The sequence below is a fragment of the Hemicordylus capensis genome, chromosome 2, assembly GCF_027244095.1.
Source record: "Hemicordylus capensis ecotype Gifberg chromosome 2, rHemCap1.1.pri, whole genome shotgun sequence".
NCBI classification, from domain to species: domain Eukaryota; kingdom Metazoa; phylum Chordata; class Lepidosauria; order Squamata; family Cordylidae; genus Hemicordylus; species Hemicordylus capensis.
This window is the reverse complement of record NC_069658.1, coordinates 285,003,651-285,027,167: the sequence shown is the minus strand read 5'-3', so window position 1 is coordinate 285,027,167 and position 23,517 is coordinate 285,003,651. Positions and strand designations below refer to the sequence as shown.

General features: G+C 46.3%; 1 long non-coding RNA gene across 1 annotated transcript in view; it reads right to left on the bottom strand.

Moving 5' to 3' along the window:
* Window positions 1-294: 294 nt before the first annotated feature.
* The window catches only part of LOC128347876 (uncharacterized), a 32,117-nt gene continuing 8,894 nt past the window's right edge, over window positions 295-23,517 (bottom strand). The window contains exons 2-3 of the long non-coding RNA XR_008317788.1: window positions 3,426-3,498; window positions 295-374 (exon numbers count right to left, since the gene is read on the bottom strand). This is a non-coding gene — a long non-coding RNA (uncharacterized LOC128347876). The remainder of the gene's footprint in view (window positions 375-3,425; window positions 3,499-23,517) is intronic.

Below are 23,517 nucleotides of genomic sequence, written 5' to 3'. Positions count from 1 at the left end.
ACGGAACAACAACTGACAAAGGGAAAGAAAAGTGGCCTATTGGAAGGTTTATAATATGGAGGGAGATAATGTGAAGGCAGAAATGAGTACATGGGATTTGCATTTGAAATACATGTGGTGACTGACAGAAGCAATCCTGATAGCCACCTTGAACAGCATATTTGCATAACTTGGAAATATGCCAGACCGTGGGAAGCACTTGTTTGCCCAGAGTTAATGAGTTAATTTTCAATGTCAAAAATGCATTTTTTTATTTGTAAATAACATGCAAGCTTGGAAAACTTGATATGATGTGCTGCTCATGAGCAGATGGAAACCATTGGTGGGTTGCTCAAGGATTCAAACCTGCACACCTCAAGGCCAAGATTTCCTGTCTGCAAAACAGAAAAATATATGGAAGCCTCAAGTAAAGATGAAGAACTGAAGAACAGGCATCTGTTGTGAGCCTTAGGGTAATGTAGTGTGTGTGTGTGTGTGTGTGTGTGTGTGTTTAATTAATTTATATAGGATTAAGACACCATATACACTCCAAATATTTACTTCACTGTACATATAACAGAAGCCTATGATGTTTAGGCTTTCTCTAAAAGTGCTCACATTGCTGTCAGTCCGGATGAAAGGAGGAGAAAGATTAATTGGAGGACTGATAGGAGGCATTGTGACACCTGACACATTTCTACCTAGAAAGCACAATGCCTTGTAAAAATGCATCAGGCAGAAGTTTATCAGGTGCATCTCTTTCAAAAATATTGGCAAAGCTGCACCTTTTGAATTTCAGTCTGGGTACATCCCTCTCCAGCCTAATGTTGAGCTGAAAGTCCGAGGCAAGGTGTGAGTGTATGGAGCTTAATTTGTGAAGTCAGCAGAATACGCAAGACTGTACAAAGTCACTGCTTACATTATTTAAGACCAACTTAACTTGTAATTTTCATCCTTTTTATTGAGACATAAGCAACTTATCTCGCATTTTAAACTGAAGGGTTTTAAATATATATATTTTAATATACATATACATATGAGGGCTGTGCAGTCATGTCAATCCAACAGGCATATCTGACATGATGTGTGCTCTGTCAGGCATTATTGGCAGGAGTTCTGCCATGACAGGAGGGATCTCCGGATCTCCATCTAAAATCCCCCTTATTGCAGTACAACTATGTTGGAGTTCCAACATTACTGTCGGACCAAGTTAAATGGCCCATGGGGAAATCATATTACATTGACAATTAGGGTTTGCAATGCCCATTCCAAAATTTATCACCCCAGTCACATGCAGTGAATTTGGAGGAACAATTTCAGTGATTTTTCAGAGGGTCAGCAAAATTCATCTGCAGGTTCATGGTCTACTGTGTATTAGCAGGTTTAATGTTACTGGCTATGGCCACAGAATGATGCTCTTTCTGGGTCAATCTTGGCGGGAGGGGAATAGTGGCTGTTGGGCAGAGGCATATTTTGGGAAAATAGCTCCTAGGGCAAGCATTTAAATTGCGCCCCCTGTCCAAACATCTGACACCCATCTTTCAGATAACTTTACCATAATATCAGCTCAAAAATACAAGTCAAGTTCGTGGACATAGCCAGACCAAAAAATGCCGGAAAACTACACATTTCAGTATGCTGGGGCTCATGGAATACCTAAATACTATGTGGAGATGTACAGTACTTGGAAAACTAAACAGAAGTGCCTGTCTAATTCTCTACTATGCATTGTAGCATCACGGTTACATAAGTTTTAAAAATAAATGGAGAATTTGACTTTTCCCAGATACTCTGAAAATAATTAAAGGGTATGCAGAGTAAACTGTGTCACTGCTTGGAATATATTCTAGTCTTTCAGAAAGACAGTTAAAATGAGAGAAAGAGAGCAAGAAACTCCCAGTGGGCCTTAATACTAAGGATTTCACACTGATTCAAAGACAAACTCACCATTAATAGCCAGGCTATTAAGACATCACATATAACTCACTTATCACAAGAAGCAAAGTAAGAGCAAATGAATATAATCCTAGCTCATAAGCTTCAGCTCAGTATTAAGCCCTGATTCTCTGTACATAGTGCCAAACTAACTATGTGTACAGTGACTTATATATTTTTAATTTTTTTAACCTGTAGCCCCTTCGGAGGGCTTCCTAAAGGCCATGGGGGGCAGTCTGCAAAGTTTCCCCTCCCCCTGCTGGCCTCTAGGGCCTCACAGGGACCATTTGAGCATGTGCGGTGGCCATTTTTTAAAATAAATTTTGTTTTTTTTAAATGGCCCCTGAAAACAAAATGGCCACCATGCATGCTCAGATGGCCTCTGTGAGGCCAAAATAGGCCATTTGAGCATGTGCGGTGGCCATTTTGTTTTTGGCAGCCATGTTTAATGTTTTAAATTTTAAAAAATGGCGCCCCCCTTCAAGTGGTACCCGGGGCAGGTGTCCTGCCTGACCTACCCTAGATACACCCCTGCTGTTGGGGGAGCTCCATTGCTACTACCTCTAGTAGTAACAAAAATAAATAAAAGAAATCATTGCCACCAAGAAATAAGCCTTCCATGAAACCTGTTGGCAAACCTTGCTGCCTCAGCACAAGGGGAATTTCACCTGTCCCCAAAATTGGAGCCGAAAGTTCTCTAGTGACCCAGCCGCATTAAAAACCACATAGCTAGTAAAAGTGTGGACTCAAACCTTTCTCCCTGGTATGCTAAATCTTTATTTGCAGGGAGTTATTATTTTTTTTACATGAGGAAGCATCCAAAAATGTGTTCCCCCACCTTCAGTCAGTTGATTCCACTGTGTCACCACAGTTTTCTACCATATGCTTCCTTTTCTACCATCTAATTGCCACCTAATTCTGCTCTCATTCTGCTGCATATAGACCCAGCCTAAGGCTTCTCTTATGAGGGAAGGTTCATGTTCTGAGCTTTCATGTCAGGAATAAATCTTTGCAGTAGTATAGTGCTATTCAAAGTCAGCAACACATTGAAAGTAATGTTGCCATGGAAACTGGTGAAGCTGGGCTGACTCACAAAGGGCCTGGACACACACATAGTCTAATACAGAGACAGGGATAAATTCAGGGTCTCTGATCCAAAGAAAAAGTACTAGGCAGCCAGAGGAAAGGACAGGCAGATAAGCAGAGCTGGGTTGGAACTGGGAGATGGGACACCACTCCATGTTGTGCAATGGACACTTGATTCAATTATGAGACATTGGGCTGGTTAGGGCAAGACATCCACCAGCACATGTATCCAGGACAGGATGGCACTGAGAGTGTGCTCACCATGACATCAGCATATTATTATTATTATTATTATTATTATTATTATTATTATTATTATTATTATTATTATTAATTTATTTATTCAATTTCTATAATGCCCTTCCAAAAATCGCTCAGGGCAGTTTACACAGAGAAATAATAAATCAATAAGATGGATCCCTAACCTGGTAGGGCTGCTTGTGTTCTTCGTAGCCTTTATTGTGTTGGTTTCTTATATAGGTTTGGGCAGGCTTGGCACTGTAGATAGAGGAGCAGAAAATTTATCTTGAAGGGATTGTTTTTACTAAATTCACTGTATTATGTACAAATTGGATCATGCTGGTATTTCAGCATGTTCTCCTCCCTAATTTGCAAGCAGCATTACAATGCAAAGCAGAGGAGTTGAGAAGTCTCGCATCTAACAACTTGAGTTGCTATGTTTAGCAGGTAAGAAATCTGGAAGCATTCGATTAGCACAGAAAGATGGAACAAAGAAAGAGAGAAAGGGTAAAGATAAAGTGTGCCGTTGAGTCAGTTTCAACTCCTAGCGACCACAGAGCCCTGTGGTTGTCTTCGGTAGAATACAGGATCCCTTCACTAAGGCTGTGTTAAGAATGCAAACATTCAGGGAAACCAACAGAACAGGGTGCTGACAGATGGAAAACCTGAGGAGCAGCCCCTCATTTAAATTGTTGAGGAGGGAAAGCCACTTTTGAAAGAGAAGAAAAATATATTTTGGGGACTGAAGGTGTGGGTTATTTTGCAGGGGGAGATCAGTAAAATGAAGGGGGGAACTCTGCAACACTTAAGGATGAGCAGTGAACCCCTCCTAACTGAGCAAAGAGACAGAGACACTTTCTAAAGAGGTGATTCTCTTATATTTAGCAGGGGGAGAGCATCTGGCCCTATCCAACCCCAGCACAGCATCCCTCCAGTGCATTGGCAGCTGGTGGTTGCTGGCACTGGGGGAAGGAGATACTAGGCAGGGCAAGTGATGCTTGGAGCTACAGGTAGTTAGAGGTGGTTTAACAGGACTACAGTCGTGTGTAGATTTGTATCTAACATGGCAGGATCAAACACACCCACACACGAATGGAACTATATCAGCCACAAGTAAAGCACAGACCAGCTACAAAAGGCTGCTTCTGTGGAGTGTTAATGCATTCTGAAGTCACCAGGGCAGCTATGTCTTCCTGATTATTTAAAAAATGAATACTACTATATAACAACAACCAGAAAGAACTCTTAGCCAGAGTGGTATAATGGCTAGTGTGCTGGACTAGACTGGGGAAATCCAAGTTCAAATCCCCATTCAGCCATAAAACTCACTGGGTGACTCTGGGACAGTCACTTATCTCTCAGCATAACTTTCCTCATAAGGCTGTTGGGAGAGTAAATGCAACCATGCACACCACTCTGGGCTTCTTGGGGGAAGCATAGACTATACATGTAAAAGCAAATAAATCTATATAAGCCACAGGTAAAGGAGAGACCAACTACAAATGTCAACAACAAATGCATTCTGAAGTTACAAGAGCAGGTTTGCCTGCCTATTTTAAAAATGCACACATGAATAATAGAAAAATCACAGGTTTTTCTGTGATGCTTACTGCAGCTATGAACCAACTCTTGTAACTTAGAGGACACCATGGGAAGCAAAGATGCATGGGGACACCCTCTTTCTATTCAATGCTTACTAAACAGCTGGGTGCCACTCTCTGCCCACCTAACCTGAGTGTCCATCCTAGGAAGCAACAATTTATTTATTTTTTTAAAAATAGATATCACTTTCTTGATCCTTGCCCAATGAACCATAACTGCCAGTGGACATATTAATGTTACAGCAACTGGACAATCCAGAGAAAAATCTGGCTAGCTCTTTGTATAGCAAATGGATTCTTAAATTTATTTTCCTTCCAACATAATCAATTCCTTCTCTACATACACCACACTCACATGGGAAGCCACTTCAACAATTATCTGAAAAGCAGTTTATACTCAGAAATCCATGCATATGCCTTAAAAGAACTTTCTGGCTTCTTATGCCAGTTTCTAATCTAATTAATCTAGTCTTATGGTTTGCTGTTCCTTCGAACATCTTATGGCATGTCATTTTGGGAATGGGCCACAATACTTTGCATACAGATCAGAGAGCAAGGAAGAGAAAGCAGAGGTTACATTCCTCCCCTCCTAACAAACACAAACAAAGAAGCCAGCAAAAGATCAGACTTACCAACAGCCAGCCAGGCAGCCTGTTTTCTAACAAAAATGATGATTGGATTCTTCAGTAGTGTTTGTAGCTGCTTCCCTCATACACACAAGGAAATCTTATGTAGATTTAACTAAAGGTTTATTCAGGAAAAACTCTATTTTCTCCTTCCCTTTCCCTCTTGACTCCTTCCCCACACTCTCTACAGAATCCTCCTTGGGACAAATGTCCATATAGAGGTAAAATGTGTGACAAATATTTTTAGGTATTTTCAGGTGGGCACCACCCACTCTGCCCTCAGGTTAGGTAAAATTCCTGTGGCTTTTATCTGCCTTGTTGTTTTTTAGATTGTGAGCCATTTGGGGATAGGGAACCATCTTATTAATGTATTATTTATTTTTCTATATAAACTGCTTTGAGAACATTGGTTAAGGAGCTGTACATAGATATTCTTCAGAGTAGGAGTAAGAGTAAGAGTAAGGGCAATCTGCATCTGACAGACCAGGAGATCTCTTCAGACCAGGGGATGACAGTGGCAGAGCCATTGTGACTGGGGATGATGGATGTCCAACAACATCTGGGGACCCATGATTGAGACCTCCTTTAGACCATAAGGTTCCAAAGCTTGTGTTGTTTGGATAGGTCAGACCATCATCTTCACATTCAGAAAGCAATGTCACGTTCACAAATACCTTACTTATGCCATTTCGTTATTTGGAGGCACAGTATATTAGTATTAGACTGCAAGTTTTACATTCCAATCCTGACCATGTTTAGTCCAATTAAGAATCATTGCTTTGAATGGGATTATGTTCAAGTAAGCACACTTAAATTTGCAAGAAAGAGGTGACCCATTTTGGACTTGTTATGTGAGGTTTGTGATTGAACTGAAGTCTCAAGAGATGTGGGATTTGGGCCCAGAGATCTTGTGTGACTTTGCTGAGAGGAAGGATCTTTGCCTATATAAAGCCTATTGTCACATCTGCTGGACATCAGTTGAGGCAGGCAGGCAATGCAACCCATTCACCTGTTCAGAAAGAGGGACTTTCTGGGCTGCAGCTAGTTATTATTTATGGAGACTTTATGGAGGAAGCAGCAGTAAAAACGATTATGTAAAAGCCTGGGTAAAAAGCCAAGTCTTTACAAGCTTTCTAAAAGCCGTGATGGAGTCCGAGGAACGAATTGCCACTGGGAGAGCATTCCAGTGTCTAGGAGCAGCAACAGAGAAAGCCCTGTCCCGAGTGCACAACAGCCGGGCCTCTCTCATTGTCGGCACCCGGAGCAGGGCCCCCTCAGATGTCTTCGTTAAGCGGGCAGCAACCCTTGGGAGCAGGCGGTCCCTCAAATACCCCGGGCCCAAACCGTTAAGGTTGAACAGGGATTTGAACTCAGGTCTCTCCAGTTCTAGTCCAACATTCTAACCACTACACCATGATGGCTCTCTCAGTACAGATGAGGAATGGTTGAACACTTAATCTGGTTAGCAGAGATGAGGAATGGCTGAACACTCTCAAGGCTGGATGGTTCCAGATAGGAGCTGTTGTCCAGGGTTTGAAGGTAAAATGTGCTTCACCTTCACACAGAGCTTTAGATGCTTATTTGGGGAACTTACATTAAACCAGCTTCTCCCCACACAGTGGCCGCATTCGTCCATAATGTGAAACTGGAGGTTGCCAAACCTGCAGTTAATTTTTCTAAACATGAATTGCATAGCAGAAGTTCATCGAACCGCAGCCCACCAACCTCCATTTTCAGGGCAAGGGAGCCTCTCCCTCTTCCTGGTCTGCCAAGTCTGTATCCCAGTAAGCTCCATAGCTCTTGCATCACCAGACTATGGGCAAGGCATCAGGACGTCTACAGGGCAGCGGCCATTGGCCATGATCAGAGATGTGCAAGGACTCTGGAAGCGCTGTCCAATGCCGGGGGTGGGTGGGTGGGTCTTTAAGGGCGGGGGGTTGTACTTACCCCTCCTGCTGCTTCCCCCCTCCAGCGCTCCATTCTCAAGTAAAATCTTCAGGGCGGCAGCAGTCCTCCCTGCTGCCCCTGCCCCCTTGTTGATGGTAAATGCGGAAATAACTTCTGCGCATGCCGCCGCTGACATGCATGCAGCCAATGCGCAAGCACCATGTGACATGTGCAGCATGTACGCGTCAGCAGCAGCCGCATGCACAGAAGTTACTTCCACATTTACCATCAACAAGGGGGCAGAGGCAGCAGGAAGGACTGCTGCTGCCCCAAAGATTTTACTTGAAAATGGAGTGCCAGAGGGAGGAAAGTGGCGGGAGGGGTAAGTACAATGCCTTTGCCCTTAAAGAGCCACCCCCTGGCCTCAGACCACCGGACCAGGCCAGCTGAGAAATGGTTCGCAGGCCTCCAACATGGCCTGTGGACCGGTTCGTGCACATCCCTAGCCATGTTCTCCAAGGGGGCATGCCGAGCATGATCGTGCATTTTCAGAATGGTCCACCCACCCTTGGCATCCCTCCACTGCCAGAAATTGTGCAAGACTGTCTTATTTTATTTATTTGTTATTTATTTATCAAATTTGTACACCGCCCCAAACTTTCATCTCCGGGTGGTTAACAATATCATAAAACAAGTTAAAAACATATACAAAAAACTTAAAACAATTTAACAATTTAAAAATAAATCATAAATTAAAACCTTAAAATTTAGGAACCTGAGAAAGCTTGGGTGAAAAGATGGGTTTACAGGTGTTTTTTTGGAAATTACCAGAGCTGGAGAGGATCGTATCTCAGCAGGGAGCACATTCCACAATTTTGGGGCAGCGACTGAGAAGGCCTGTCTCTATGTAGCCACCAAACAAGTTGGCAGTAACTGGAGACGGACCTGCTCAGATGATCTCAATGGGTAGTGGGGTGGGGCTCATAGTGAAGAAGACACTCTCTTAAATACCCAGGGCCAAAGCTGTTTAGGGCTTTATAAAAGCCCTAATATAGCCGTTTAGGGCTATAACTAGCACTTTGTATTTTGTCTGGTAACCTATTGTCTTGTTGTGGGGCTTAGGGATGTGCACAGAACCACAGCAGGGTGGTGGCGGGTGCACTTACCCCTCCCACCACTTTCCCCCCGCCGGCATCCTTTGTTTGAAAAGCTAATCGGGTCAGCAGCACGGGCACACTGGGGACTTCCAGCCATATCCAACCAACGGGGGCAACGGGTGGCAGGGAGGTACGCTGCTGCCCCGATTAGCTTTCTAAACAAAGGATGCGGGGGGGGGAGCAGCGGAAGGGGTAAGTGCACCCTCCTCAGATTTATTTATTTATTTGAAATAAATAAATTTATTTTTAAAGCAGCGCCCCTGCCACCTTTGAACCAGTGGAACTGCCAATTCCATGCACATCCCTAAACCCCACATCAAGAAGTCTTGCACAGTTTCTGGCAGCAGGGGGATGCCGACAGGCATTATTTTCTGTTACTCCGGAAAGGGAACATGATGAGTTCCTAGGAGAGGATATGTATATGAGGGAGGGCAAAAGATCCTGGAGTCTGGCCTGCTGTGACCAAGAATGCTCCTGTGATTGGGCACCCCAGCAAAGCAGTCCATGGAGACCAAACCACACCCCTGCCCCTATGTCAGCATGGCAACTGGGGATTAGTCCTCTCGTGAGAGGGCCTGTCCATTAGGTAGGACTTTAGGCTTGCTAAACTTCAGGCTTCAGTCAGACTGTGCTCTCATGAGTTGAGCCACCCCCTAAAAAGGGAGGCACTTATGTGAGGCCCCATTCTTCCACATTGGACTACTTCTTCATGGTAGTTGCCAAGACTGGGAGAAGTGTTGTCGGGGTACCTGTCCCCATGGCTTGCTTGTGTGGAGCAATGAGGCTGGGCAGCATCTGCCATCCAGCCTGCACATGTGTCTCCATGGCCTAACACTCTCATGAGGGAGTGGTCTGTGTGAGAAGGGCCTTCATCACATATTATTAGTGATTCTGCCTGGTCCTTCTGTGCCCCCAGTCAGTTCTTATCATGAATCTTGATTGCGTATCCCCATGGCCTTCTATTCTCATGAGAGAGTGGTCCACTCCGGAGCAGCATCCGTCACCATCACACATGTATAATTGCTCCTTTCACCTGAGGCAATGCTGCTCCTGCTGGACGGTTCATCTCGTGAGTAAGTCTAGGGATTGCACAAGTAAACCAAAGGGAGAGGGGCTGAACCCCCCTTCCCAACATCACTGTACAAAAAATAGACCTGAACCATTCAAGAATTCCGGTCTGGGCCTGCCTTTTAAACCTGATCTCTGGTATTGCCGTTCTGCCATATGTTGCCTTCCCAGCAATCTAATGAGGTTACCCTGTTTATGTTTCCACCATGCTTGCATGTGCTTCTGTACATACATGTTTATCACTTCCTTTTCAGAGAGCAAAGCACATAGTGCCCATCTTGCCATCCTGTCCCCTTTCTCTTCTGATTGCCAGGAGGGGGGAACAATGGACAAAGTGGGAAGAGGGCATACCCCCATTTGACTTTCCCATTTGACAGGCTTACAAGCTTGGGATGGGATATGACAACAGCATTATTACAGTGAGGGAAATAAGTATTTGATCCCCTGCTGATTTTGTCCATTTGCCCTCTGACACAGAAATGACCAGGCTATAATTGGAATGGTAGGTTTATTGTAGCTGAGAGAGACAGAACAACAACAAACAAACCCTCAAAAGCCCAGTGCCCAAAAGTCAGCGATGGATTTGCATTGTAGTGAGGGAAATAAATATTCGATCCCCTATCAACCAGCAAGATTTCAGGCTCCCAGGTGTCTTTTCACTATATGCAGGTAACGAGCTGAGATGAGGAACACCCTCTGTAAGGGAGTGCTCCTAATCCCAGCTTGTTACAGTACCTTTATAAAAGACACCTGTCCATAGAAGCAAGCAATCACTCAGCTTCCAAACTCACCACCATGCCCAAGACCAAAGAGCTGTCGAAGGATGTCAGGGACAAGGTTGTAGACCTGCACAAGGCTGGACTGGGCTACAAGACTATCGCCAAGCAGCTTGGTGAGAAGGTGACTACAGTTGGCATGAAAACTCGCAAATGGAAGAAACACAAAACAACTGTCAATCTCCCTCAGTCTGGGGCTCCATGGAAGATCTCACCTCGTGGAGTTGCAATGATCATGAGAACGGTGACAAAGCAGCCCAGAACTACACGGGGGGAACTTGTCAATGATCTCAGGGCAGCTGGAACCATAGTCACCAAGAAAACAATTGGTAACACACTACGCTGTGAAGGACTGAAATCTTGCAGTGCCCGCAAGGTCCCCCTGCTCAAGGCAGCACATGTACAGGCCCGTCTGCAGTTTGCCAATGCACATCTGAATGATCCAGAGGAGAACTGGGCAAAAGTGTTGTGGTCAGATGAGACCAAAATCGAGTTCTTTGGCATCAACTCAACTTGCAGTGTGTGGAGGAGGAGGAATGCTGCCTATGAGCCCAAGAACACCATCCCCACCGTCAAACATGGAGGTGGACACATTATGCTTTGGGGGTGTTTTTCTGCTAAGGGGACAGGACACCTTCACCGCATCGAAGGGACGATGGACGGGACCATGTACCGTCAGATCTTGGGTGAGCACCTCCTTCCCTCAGCCAGGGCATTGAGAATGGGTCGTGGATGGGTATTCCAGCATGACAATGACCCAAAACACACAGCCAAGGCAACAAAGGAGTGGCTCAAGAAGAAGCACATGAAGGTCCTGGAGTGGCCCAGCCAGTCTCCAGACCTTATTCCCATAGAAAATCTGTGGAGGGAGCTGAAGGTTCGGGTTGCCAAACATCAGCCTCGAAACCTTTCTGACTTGGAGAGGATCTGCAAAGAGGAGTGGGACAACATCCCTCCTGGGTTGTGTGCAAACCTGGTGGCCAACTACAAGAAACGTCTGACCTCTGTGATTGCCAACAAGGGTTTTGCCACCAAGTACTAAGACATCTTTTGTGAAGGGATCAAATACTTATTTCCCTCACTACAATGCAAATCCATCGCTGACTTTTGGGCACTGGGCTTTTGAGGGTTTGTTTGTTGTTATTCTGTCTCTCACAGCTACAATAAACCTACCATTCCAATTATAGCCTGGTCATTTCTGTGTCAGAAGGCAAACGGACAAAATCAGCAGGGGATCAAATACTTATTTCCCTCACTGTAGATCGGAGACAGGAGGTGGGGTAAGTGCTTGGAGAGGTGGCCAGTGAGAAGTGCTGCAGGCATGGAGTGGGCATGATCCTGAATGGGTCTGATCTTAAAGCTTGGATGGTTTTAAAAGGGTCTTAGACCCATTCATGGGGAACAGGTCTATGGATGGCTACTGATCTGGTGGTTATAGGCCACCTCCAGCCATGGAGGCAAGATGCCTCTCAATCCAAGTCACAGGGGAGTGTCAGCAAAAGAGATTTCTATGACTGCAGTTCCAGAAACAGCACAAAACCACAGTTATGGTGGCATCTATGTTCGGATGTAATGCTGCCACTACCAAAACCTTGGGTTGGAGCAGGAAAACTCACTACAAACCAAAGGTTCAATTAGAGTTTGGTGAGGGAAACTACAGGTTGTGGTTTCACACATTCAGAAGTACACAAATTCCAACCTCTGCCCTGTTTAACTGCAATTTTGCATTATGTGCAAATGTGGCCAGGGACTTAGTTATTGGTTTTTGTGTATTGCTCGATTGAGCATCAGGGTGCTAGGAGAATGGTGGGGTTGACAAAGCTTGCCAGCACCTATGTGAAGGGATTTAAATTTACCCCCTCCACACTTATCTTCTGTTGTAATTTGCATACATCCCATGTTCCTTTAATAAAGTTTTGGCTTATTCCCATTCCAGTTATTGTTGTCCACCTCATTATCATATCCACAATGTATTTCCTGTGCATAAGAAATTGGCATTATAAAATTGACTATATAAATACTATGTTCTTGAGCTCTTTCCCCCCCAGTCATGCTTCCTAACATCAGTGTCAATGTTTTCCTCTTCACCTTCTTCTGTCTCCTAAGTTTTCAAAGCTGCTTAGTTTTCCCCAAACCCTATTCTGTGATCTGGGCTGTCCTTTCCTTTGTACCCATGCATGTCCCATATCTGCCAGTGCCTGAGACCTTTTTATTGCCTTGACTCTTGCTCATGCCATTTCTGCAGCTCCTTTTTGGCCTGGACTGCCACCTCCCACCCTCACCCTTTACACACACGTTTTTATTTTTTTATAAGTTAGACTTCTTTTCTGCCCACCTCTCAAAAGGGTGCATTTTGTGCCAGATAAACTGACAGAGTTGCCATGTTCTCATTTACAAATGTCACTGCTTCACTTGTGAAACATCTTCTTTCAGGGCTGTGAATGCTGCAGTGGCACAGAACAAAAAAGCCCATTCAAATAGTTTATATACTGCTGTGTTTTCTCCTCCCCCCTCCCTTTCCTGTCATTTTGAGGTTAATGATAGTAATTACACTGTTAAGATGGGACACATTATGCATTTAAGTTCCTGGTAAAAAGAATGGTGGAAATATTGGTAGGACCACCAGCAGATTTTCCATCGGAATCAAAGAACAAGAAATGTGATGTTCCGTATAATGCCAATCTATTAGCTACCCATTCTAAAATCCACAACTCTTTCAATGGAGCTGCTTACAAGTCACATTATTCATGAGTATGTATATTATCCAACTCAGAAGTGGATATTAATATCCACATTGTCACAATATTGCAACTTTTATGTGGCAAAGTACCTGCACACTTGTACTATTGTCACTGTTCAGCACTAAATCATTTTTTAGTCTGTTAAGTGAAACACACAGAGACAGTATAGACAATACTATGCCAGCATACACAATTAGAGAAGGAGTTGTATTGAGAGCACACTCATTATGATGTTTAAACAGCTATTTGGAGCATGTGTGTGGTGGTGGTGGTGGGGGACTTTTCTTATGAATTGCCTATCTACACACACTCCCAATACTTGTTTAAACATCATGATAGGTGTGACCTCTAGAGATGGGAACAAAACCGGCCAGGACAGTTTGGTTTTGGAACCAGTCAAACAAGACCCTGTTGAACCAGTTTGAACTGGTAAAGGGGAATCTGGTGAGGATTCGCCTTAACCAGTAAAGGGGCAGGTGGGGCAGGGGAGGTTTCATAAACCTTGAGGGGACAGGAGTGGAGTGATTTAGTATATAGTCCCACCAGTGGCAGTGGCCTCACTGGCTGCATGGGAGGGGCGCAGGGGCTGGGGTGGCTCCTCCCCATCCCCAGTGGTCTCTCCCAGAGTTGCCAAGGCCAGCAGCAGCCCAGTTCAGGCCTTCTTCGATCTAGTTTGGACCTCTTTGCACTGGGCCATTTTAGTGACCACCACACATGCACAGAAGCCATTTTTGTGAGTAACTGGTGTAAATGCTTCCGCCAGGACTAGTAAGTACTAAATCACTCCTCTCCCAACCTGTCCAGGTTTAGGAAAGCCCCCCTCCCCCACCTGCCTCTTTACTGGCAAAGGGGAATCCTCACCAGATTCCCCTTTAGCAGTACAGTTTGGAACCAGCTCGGTTCAAGCCAGGCCCAGTTTGTTTCCACCCCGAACCTCGACATCGAGCCCGGCTCAAACCAAGCTGACTCACACACCCCTAGTGCTTAAAACCCCTACCTGTTCGCTATTTGCTCCCGCCAGGACAGTATCATTCCTGCTGGCCCACACTTTGAGGCTATTCTCACAATGGGAGAAAACCAGGCTGAAGGAGCCCAGCCTGGGTTTCTCGCATTGTGAAAACCACCGGGCGAGCCCGGTGGTTCTCTGTCAGCTAGCCCACCAAAGAAGCCCTCCGCTAACCCGGATTTTCTGGTCATGTGCCAGTGCAGCATGGCTCCGCACTGTGGCAACACATGAGGAGACCCCTGTCGGGAGGCTGAAACAAGCCTCCCTGTCCCAGGGGTCTCCCCAGGATGCCCCAAGCACTCGTGTGGGGCATCCTGGGACTTCCGGGGGCCACATGGCCCCCAATCCCCACAGCCCCCACTGGCTCCGTGATGGAGCCAGCAGTCGTGTGGGCAGCCAATCTGTCTAACAAGGGCTTGGAGGCTGCTTTTCTGTGTGGAGAGCGGGCTAAGCCCACTCTCCCCGCAGACCCTCCAGAAGCTCTTCTCACTGATTGTGAGAAGTGCTTCATCATCTAGTTTTGAAACTGCAAAACCTCTGTTGAAATATTATCATGAAGACAGTTTGGAGCCTTTTCTTTGATAATATCAAATGAATTGGCAAAATAGATGTACCCTGACCCTAGTGTCAACCCCACCAGTCCTATGGCCAGGTAGAGCTGGAGAATACGCTGAAGCATCATGCGCTCAAGAATCAAGCATCAAGCATGGGAGTACTGAAGGGTAGGTGGAACTATTAGGTGGCTAGGTGGCTACCCTCGCCCAATTCAAAATATAGTGGCTTACATACTATATAGCATACCATGTATGGAAGGGGGATGCACGTGAACGGCTTCTGCAAAGTCAAGAGCTCTTCCCTGCGGCTAGCAGAGACAGGGGCTTCTTTGCATTAAGTGAGGCATAATGGCAGAAGTGACACAGGTGTGAAGACACACAGCTTAGTGAGCCAACAGTGTTGCAGAAGCCACAAATGTGCACTCTCCTTTCGTGGGCCACACATTGCATGGATGTAAGCCACTATATATTTTCAGGGGTGGTGGTGACTGATTGGCCATGCTTCTCTTGCCACTACCAACTTTGAATGACTTCCATCATGTAGGAGGGTGCCACTGGGAAATGTCAAAGAGTCACATACTTTCTCCTCCTTGGAAGGTGCTGGAGAGTTATAATAACCTGATCCCCCCTTTCCCACTGCAAGGCATGTATTTGTTGTCAGGATGTAAAGTGCAGGGAAGCTGCTGGTGAGAGAGACTCAAGGAAGGATTTTAGAGGGTGTATGTAATGGGAAAGTCAAAGCAGAGAGCAGCAGCATCTCTAGTATGCAGGATTAGACCTTTCTTACATCATTTCTGCTGACTCTAAGGATGATCCATTATCTTCTCAACTTTTTCTAGTGCTTAGACTTTATATTTGTATTAATGAGCCAAATACTAGAAAGACATTGTCAGTCTGCAGTGATTCCCTATCCAAAGGAAGCCAGAATCCAAGGCATGCCTCAACCCACTCAAACCTCTCACAGATTGGGGAAGGGGCAACATAACTATATATAAATATAAAAAGCCCAGCAGGAGCTCTATGCATTTGGCCATACAAGGCCCAAAGGGTCACCTTCCCCTCCCCACCTTGCTGACCTGGACTGGAGCCCACTGGCACTGGCCCCTTCTAAGGATGTGCATGAACTGAGGTTTGTGCATTGGTTTGGTGCTGAATCAGTTCCAATGAGGTCCGAACCAGTTCAGTGCCGAGGGAGAGCAGTGAGTGATATCTTTTTTAAAAAGAGGAGTGCAGATCCTTACCTGCTCTCTGCTACCCTATGAAGCTTCCTGCTGGGGTGGCTCATGTTCCAAGGTGTTGCTGACAACACAAGTGGTGCCCACGCATGCAGCATATGCATGCCTGTGCCACACACAGGTTCTTGGGGTCCGCGCCATTGCAGCACGAAGGAGAGAACAGGTGAGAACCTGCTCTCCTCTATTTTAAAGATCCCACTCACCGCTCCCCTCCTCTGCGATGCAGAACCAATGCATGAACCTCGGTTTGTGCACATCCCTACCATCTCCCCTCCTTTTTCCTTCCTCAGCTTCCCCCACCTGGGACATGCTCAACCTGCCTGTCCACTGTATGCATCTGGTCTCCTCTGACAGTCCATTCTCTTGCTGCTGTGGCTGCCTGTCTGTACTGCCACTATCTCCCCAGCATTGCACTAGTCTGGTCTGCAATACTAGGGAGACAGCAGCAGTGACACAGACAGGTGAGTGAGCAAGTTGGTTGCTGTGCTGAAGCAGCTATGGCAGTGATAACAGATGGATGGAGCCCAGCCCTGCAGAGTCAGATGCATGCTGCTACAGCAGCAGCAACAATGAGTGGGTAGGCAGACTGTGCCCCAGGAGGAGGAAGTTGGCAAGGGGAAAGAGGAGAGGGGCACTGTCAGCAGTCTCCAGCTGAAGGGATGAGGTGGACAGAGCACACCCCAGGAGTTGGAGACTGGAGTACAAGGAATGGACGCAGCTGTAGAATCAGCCAAAGCTGATGGAAAGCATTTCTGGCCATAGCCTCCACCTGAGATATCAGGGTGAGGTCTGGATCCAAGAGCACTCCCAAGCTGTTCCTTCTGGGCGAGTGTAACTCCATCCAGCACAGGAAGATTTAATTCACCCCTCAAATTCCGATCCCCTACAATGAGCACCTCCATCTTGCTTGGATTCAGCTTCAATTTGTTGTCCCTAATCCAGCCCATTACTGCCCATAGGCAGGCATTTAGGGAGTGAATGCCATTTCCTGAAGATGAAGATGGTGGTGATGATGATGATGGTGATGGCGATAGTGGTGGTGATGGTGGTGATTATTATGATAAGGCAAAATAGATTAGTGTGTCATCAGCATACTGATAACACCCTGCACCACATCTCTTGATGACCTCCCCCTGCAGTTTCATGTAGATGTTAAAAAGCATTGCTGACAGAATGGTGTCCTGAGGGACACCATAAAATAGCTCCTGTTTCAAAGAGCAACTGTCACCAAGCTCCACCATCTGGAATCTGCCTGAGAGAGAGGAGCAAAACCACTGCAGAGCAGTGCCTCCTCTCCACAATTCCCCCAGGCAATCCAGAAGGATACTATGGTCGATGGTATCGAATGCCACTGAGAGATCCAAAAGAACCAGCAGAGTCACACTCACTCTGTTGATTCTCTGGTTAAGGTTATCCATAGGGACAACCAAGGCCATGTCAACCCCATAGCCTGCTCTAAAGCCGGTTTGAAACGGTTCTAGATAATTGGTTTTCTCCCCAACTTCCTGGAGCTGGTTAGCCACCACTCTCTCATTCACCTTGCCCAACCATGGGAGATTGGAGACCGGCCTATAACTAACCATCACTAAGGGATCTAGGGAAGGCTTCTTAAGTAGGGAAGACTTCTTAAGAGGCTTCTTAAGCCTCTGAGTACCAGTTGCAGGGGAGTAACAGCAGGACAGAGGGCATGACTAGATGGACCTTGGGCCTGATCCAGCAGGGCTGTTCTTATGTTCTTAAGTAGAGGTCTAATCATTGCTTCCTTCAAGCGAGGTATCCTCCCCTCCCCTCAGTGATGAATTAATGATATTAACTAGGCCACCTCCAACAAATTGCCTGCTAGACAGAAGCAACAAAGTTGGGCAAGGATCTAGAGAATAAGTGATAGGCTGCACCACCGCAAGTAGCTTGGCCACATCCTCAGGGATCACAGATTGAAACTGATCCAATGTAATACTGCAAGAGGGATTTTTGGACACCCCCATAATGGACTCTGCAGAAAAAGTGGAGTCCAGGTTAGCCCGAATACAAGAGATTTTATCTGCAATTAAAAGCATTACAGTAGAACATGTCTCTGGGAACTGGTTCGAAATAGAAGGAGCCTGAATCAAACTCCCCAAAACCTGGAAGAATTCTGCTAAACGTGAACCTGCAGAAGCAATGCACACAGACCAGAATTGGTTTTTTGGCCGCACGTACCACTTCTGCATAAACCTTCAAATGGTCTCTATGCTGTGTCCTGTCAAATTCAAACAAAGTTAGCCTCTATTTGCATATCAGTTGCCTACCTTGCTGCTTCAGACCCTCAACTCCTTTGTATACCAAGGGGCCACTTTTAAAGCAGGTCGGAAGGGACACCTAGGAGCGGTCGTGTCTATGGTCCTGGTGAGTTCCCTATTCCAGGTTCTCATAAGAACATAAGAACAGCCCTGCTGGTTCAGGCCCAAGGCCCATCTAGTCCAGCATCCTGTTTCTCACAGTGGCCCACCAGATGCTGCTCGAAGCCACAGGCAGGAGTTGAGGGCGTGCCCTCTCTCCTGCCATTACTCCCTTGCAACTGGTTCTCAGAGCCATCCTGCCTTTTGAGACTGGAGGTGGCCCACAGCCCTCCGACTAGTAGCCATTGATGGACCTCTCCTCCATGAAGTCATCCAAACCCCTCTTGAAGCCATCCAGGTTGCTGGCTGTCACCACGTCCTGTGGCAGAGAGTTCGACAAGTGGATCACGCATTGTGTGAAAAAGTACTTCCGTTTGTTGGTCCTAGACCTCCTGGCAATTAATTTCATGGAGTGACCCCTGGTTCTAGTGTTGTGTGAGAGGGAAAAGAATTTCTCTCTCTCCAAATTCTCCAAACCATGCATGATTTTATAGACCTCTATCAGGTCTCCCCGCAGTAGTCTTTTTTCTAAGCTAAAAAGCCCCAGGTGTTGTAGCCTTGCCTCATAAGAAAGGTGCTCTAGGCCCCTGATCATCTTGGTTGCCCTCTTCTGCACCTTTTCCAGTTCAACAATGTCCTTTTTAAGATGTGGTGACCAGAATTGTATGCAGTACTCCAAGTGTGGTCGCACCATAGTTTTGTATAAGGGCATTATAATATTAGCCATTTTATTTTCAATCCCCTTTCTAATGATCTCTAGCATTGAATTTGCCTTTTTCACAGCTCCTGCACATTGAGTCGACACATTCAACAAGCTGTCCACCACGACCCCAAGATCCCTCTCCTGGTCAGTCACCGACAGCTCGGATCCCATCAGCATATACTTGAAGTTGGGCTTTTTCGTCCCAATGTGCATCACTTAACACTTGCTAACATTGAACTGCATTTGCCATTTTGTTGCCCACTCCCCCAGTTTGGAGAGATCGTTTTGGAGCTGCTCACAATCCATTTTGGATTTCACTACCCGAAAGAGTTCGGTATCATCTGCAAATTTGGCCACCTCGCTACATACCCCTGCTTCTAGATGATTTATGAATAAATTTAAAAGCACCAGTTCCAGAACAGATCCCTGGGGGACCCCACTTCTTACTTCCATTCATTGTGAAAACTCTCCATTTATACCTGCCCTCTGTTTCCTGTCTTTCAGCCAGTTAGCAATCCACTCATGTACCTGTCCCCTTATCCCATGACCGCTAAGTTTCCTCAGGAGTCTTTGATGAGGAACTTTGTCAAAAGCTTTTTGGAAGTCCAGGTAGACTATGTCAACTGGATCACCTTGATCGACACACTCGTTGACACCCTCAAAAACGTCCAAAAGGTTGGTGAGGCAAGATTTAACTTTGCGGAAGCCATGCTGGCTCACTCCCAGCAGGGCTTGTTCTTCTAGGTGCTTTACAATTTTATCCTTGAGGATGCTTTCCATCAATTTGCTTGGAACAGACAAATAGGCTAACTGGCCTGTAATTCCCCGGATCGTGCCTGGGTCCCTTTTTGAAAAACGGTGTTACATTTGCTACTCTCCAGTCCTCTGGTACAGAGCCTGATTTCAGGGATAAGTTGAAAATTTTAGCATGGTGGTCGGCAGTTTCACGTTTGAGTTCTTTGAGGACTCTTGGATGGATGCCATCCAGCCCTGTTGATTTGTTAGCTTTCAGTTTTTCCAGACAGTTTAGTACTTCATCTCTTGTCACTACTATCTGACTCAGCTCTCTAGCCTCCATCCCTAAAAGGCCTGGTTCAGGAACTGGTATATGCTGAGTAACCTCTGCCGTGAAGACAGATGGAAAGAACTCATTTAGTTTCTCTGCAACCTCCATATCCTCCTTAATAATCCCTTTCACTCCCTCATTGTCTAATGGCCCAACTGTCTCCCTGGCAGGTTTCCTGCTTCTGACGTACTTAAAGAAGTTTTTGTTATTCCCCTTGATACTTTTGGCTAAACGTTCCTCAAACTCTCTTTTTGCCTCCCTTATTGTCACCTTGCATTTCTTTTGCCAGAGTTTGTGTTCCTTTCTTTTCTCTTCATTTGGACAGTCCTTCCAATTTCTGAAGGAAGTCTTCTTCCCTTTTATGGCTTCTTTGATGGTACCCGTGAGCCATGCTGGTATCCTCCTGGACTTAGTGATATCTTTCCTCCTTTTGGGTATACAATCTAACTGGGCTTCTAGTATTGTGGTTTTGAGTAAACTCCATGCATTCTGGAGTGAAGTGACTCTCCTGGATATCCCTTTCAGCTTTCTTTTCACTGTACTCCTCATTTTGGAGAAGTTTCCTCTTCTGAAATTCAAAATGTCCATGTTAGACATCCTTGGTGATTCTCTCCCCACATGTATGCTGAATGTGATGGCACTGTGGTCACTGTTCCCTAAAGGGTCGATGACACTGACATCACACACCAGGTCCTGGGTGTCACTCAGAATTAGGTCCAAGGTCGCCTTCTCTCTGGTCGGTTCCACGACCAACTGTTCTAGGGCGCAGTCATTTAGTGTATCTAGAAATTTGACCTCTTTGTCCTGAACTGAATGTGAATTTACCCAGTCTATGTGTGGGTAATTGAAGTCACCCATAATTACAGCCCTGCCTCTCCCTGACGCCTCCTTGATTTCTTCCTGCAACTCCCAGTCACTGTCGGCGTTTTGATCCGGAGGGCGATAGCACGTCCCCAGTAGCACGTTCCCTTTCCAGCCTTGTATAGTCACCCACAGGGTTTCTGTGGAGGACTCCAGTCCACCTAGGTTTTCAGGCTTGTTAGATTCTATCCCTTCTTTAACATACAGTGCTACTCCACCTCCAATGCGCCCCTCCCTGTCCTCTCTGTAGAGTTTATACCCAGGGATGACTGTGTCCCACTGGTTCTCACTGTTCCACCATGTTTCTGTTATGCCCACTATATCTATTTCTGTGTTAGCAACCAAGCACTCCAGCTCACCCATCTTGGCTCGGAGGCTTCTAGCATTGGCATATAAGCACCTATACACTGAATCTCTCCCCTGAAGTATGCTATTCTTTTGACTCTTTGACCTGCTGGCACACGCTCCTGTCTGCTCTTTATGCGGTTCTGCACTGTCCCCTTCTGTTTTATCTGAATTCATTGCACCTTTGCACTTTAAGGGATGGCTTTTGCCAAACGGGATACTGCCCAGCTCCCGTCGGCTGTTCCCCAGGTGTCATTTTAAAGCTGCTCTGCAACCTTTTTGATTTTAAGTGCCAGCAGTCTGGTTCCATCTTGGTTCTTTGCAGCCCGTCCCTTTTGTACAGGCCTTGCTTGCCCCAAAATGTGTCCCCATGCCTAAAAATCTAAAGCCCTCCTCCCGGAACCAACGTCTCATCCACACATTGAAACCCCTCAGCTCTGCCTGTCTCACTGTACCTGCGCGTGGAACAGGTAGCATTTCTGAGAATGCCACCTTGGGGGTCCTGGACTTCAATAAACTACCTATCAGCTTAAATTTGGCTCCCAGGACCTCCCAACTACATTTCCCCACATCGTTGGTGCCGATGTGCACCACAACAGCTGTCTCCTCCCCAGCACTGCCTAGGAGCCTGTCTAGATGCTGTGTGATGTCCACAACCTTCGCACTAGGCAGGCAAGTCACTGTGCGGTCAACATGCGGGTCACAAACCCATCTCTCAATACCTCTAATGATCAAATCACCCACTACAAGGAGGCCCCCACCCCCAGAGGAGTATCCCCCGTGCGAGAGCATACGGGCTCATCATCCACGGAAGGGGTCCCTTCTAAAGAAGCATTTCCCTCTTCCTCAGACTGATGTCCTCCTTGCCCAAGACCTTCATTCTCCCTGACAGCAGAGGAGCTACCAGCCCTGGAGTGGGATGCCTCTATCACATCCCTGAAGGTCTCGTCCACATGCCTCTCTGTCTCTCTGAGCTTCTCCAGATCTGCCACCTTGGTCTCAAGTGAACGGATTTGTTCCCTGAGGGGCAGGAGCTCCTTGCACCGAGCACACACCCATGACTTCTTCTCACAAGGGCATCGGCAGAATCACTGGTAGCACCAACCTGAAAACCCTCCAAATCTTTTTATAATCCTACTGGATTCAGCAGCTTTCTCAAGCGGACCATCTTAATAGGTCCACCACCCTGCAGGGCTGGGTTGTGGCTGTGAAACCAACCTTAACCAGGTAGTGGTCCATCTGAGACCAACTCTGTCAGCTCAGTTAGGGAGCCAGTTGGGCAGTGGGATGGACGGACACCAACAGAATCCCTAATCTATCCCTAGTTTCCAGCCACAAATATACACACTATGTATGTATGTATGTATGTATGTATGTATGTATATATTTTATAAGTCAATTGTCTCACAGGGGCCCTGGTAAGGGAGATGGTATTCCTATGGACCACAACCATTCAACCCCCAACCCCACTTCCCAAGCCTGCACCACAACAGAGTAGCCTGGTGGGAGAAGCTGGGCCCAAACTGGGCCACTAGCCGCTCCCATCCAGGTCTCAGTTATACATGCCAGGTCAGCTCCCTCATCCATGATCATGGATTATTTTGGTCTTATTTTGAACCAACCTGGTATTGCAAAGGAGCATAGTTAGGCTCTATGGGTAGTTAGAACTTCTTCCTGACAGGGCAGCTGAAAGTGGGAAAAGTTACTAAATTACTAGTTTCCCTTCCCCTGTAACGGCCAGCTGTTCTTCCAGTGTCAATTCTTCTATTCCCCATCACAACAGTTATAGCTCCCCAGAGCTGCCAGACACCCTCCCCGCCATCATTCATGAGGGGAATGAAAAGAAAATGAAAAATAATGTAGCAAAGATGGGAGATGGGTGAGCAAAGGGAGAACAAAGCATATATGTGGAGTGGATAGGAACATAGGAACATAGGAAGCTGCCATATACTGAGTCAGACCATAGGTCCATCTCGCTCAGTATTGTCTACACAGACTGGCAGCGGATTCTCCAAGGTTGCAGGCAGGAATCTCTCTCAGCCCTATCTTGGAGAAGCCGGGGAAGGAACTTGGAGCCTAGATGCTCTTCCCAGAGCGGCTCCATCCCCTAAGGGGAATATCTTACAGTGCTCACACTTCTAGTCTCCCATTCATATGCAACCAGGGCAGATCCTGCTTAGCTTAAGGGGACAAGTCATGCTTGCTACCAGAAGATCAGCTCTCCTGTGTGGGGCAGAGACCGAGATGGGAAAGAGAAATTGAGGTAAACAGAG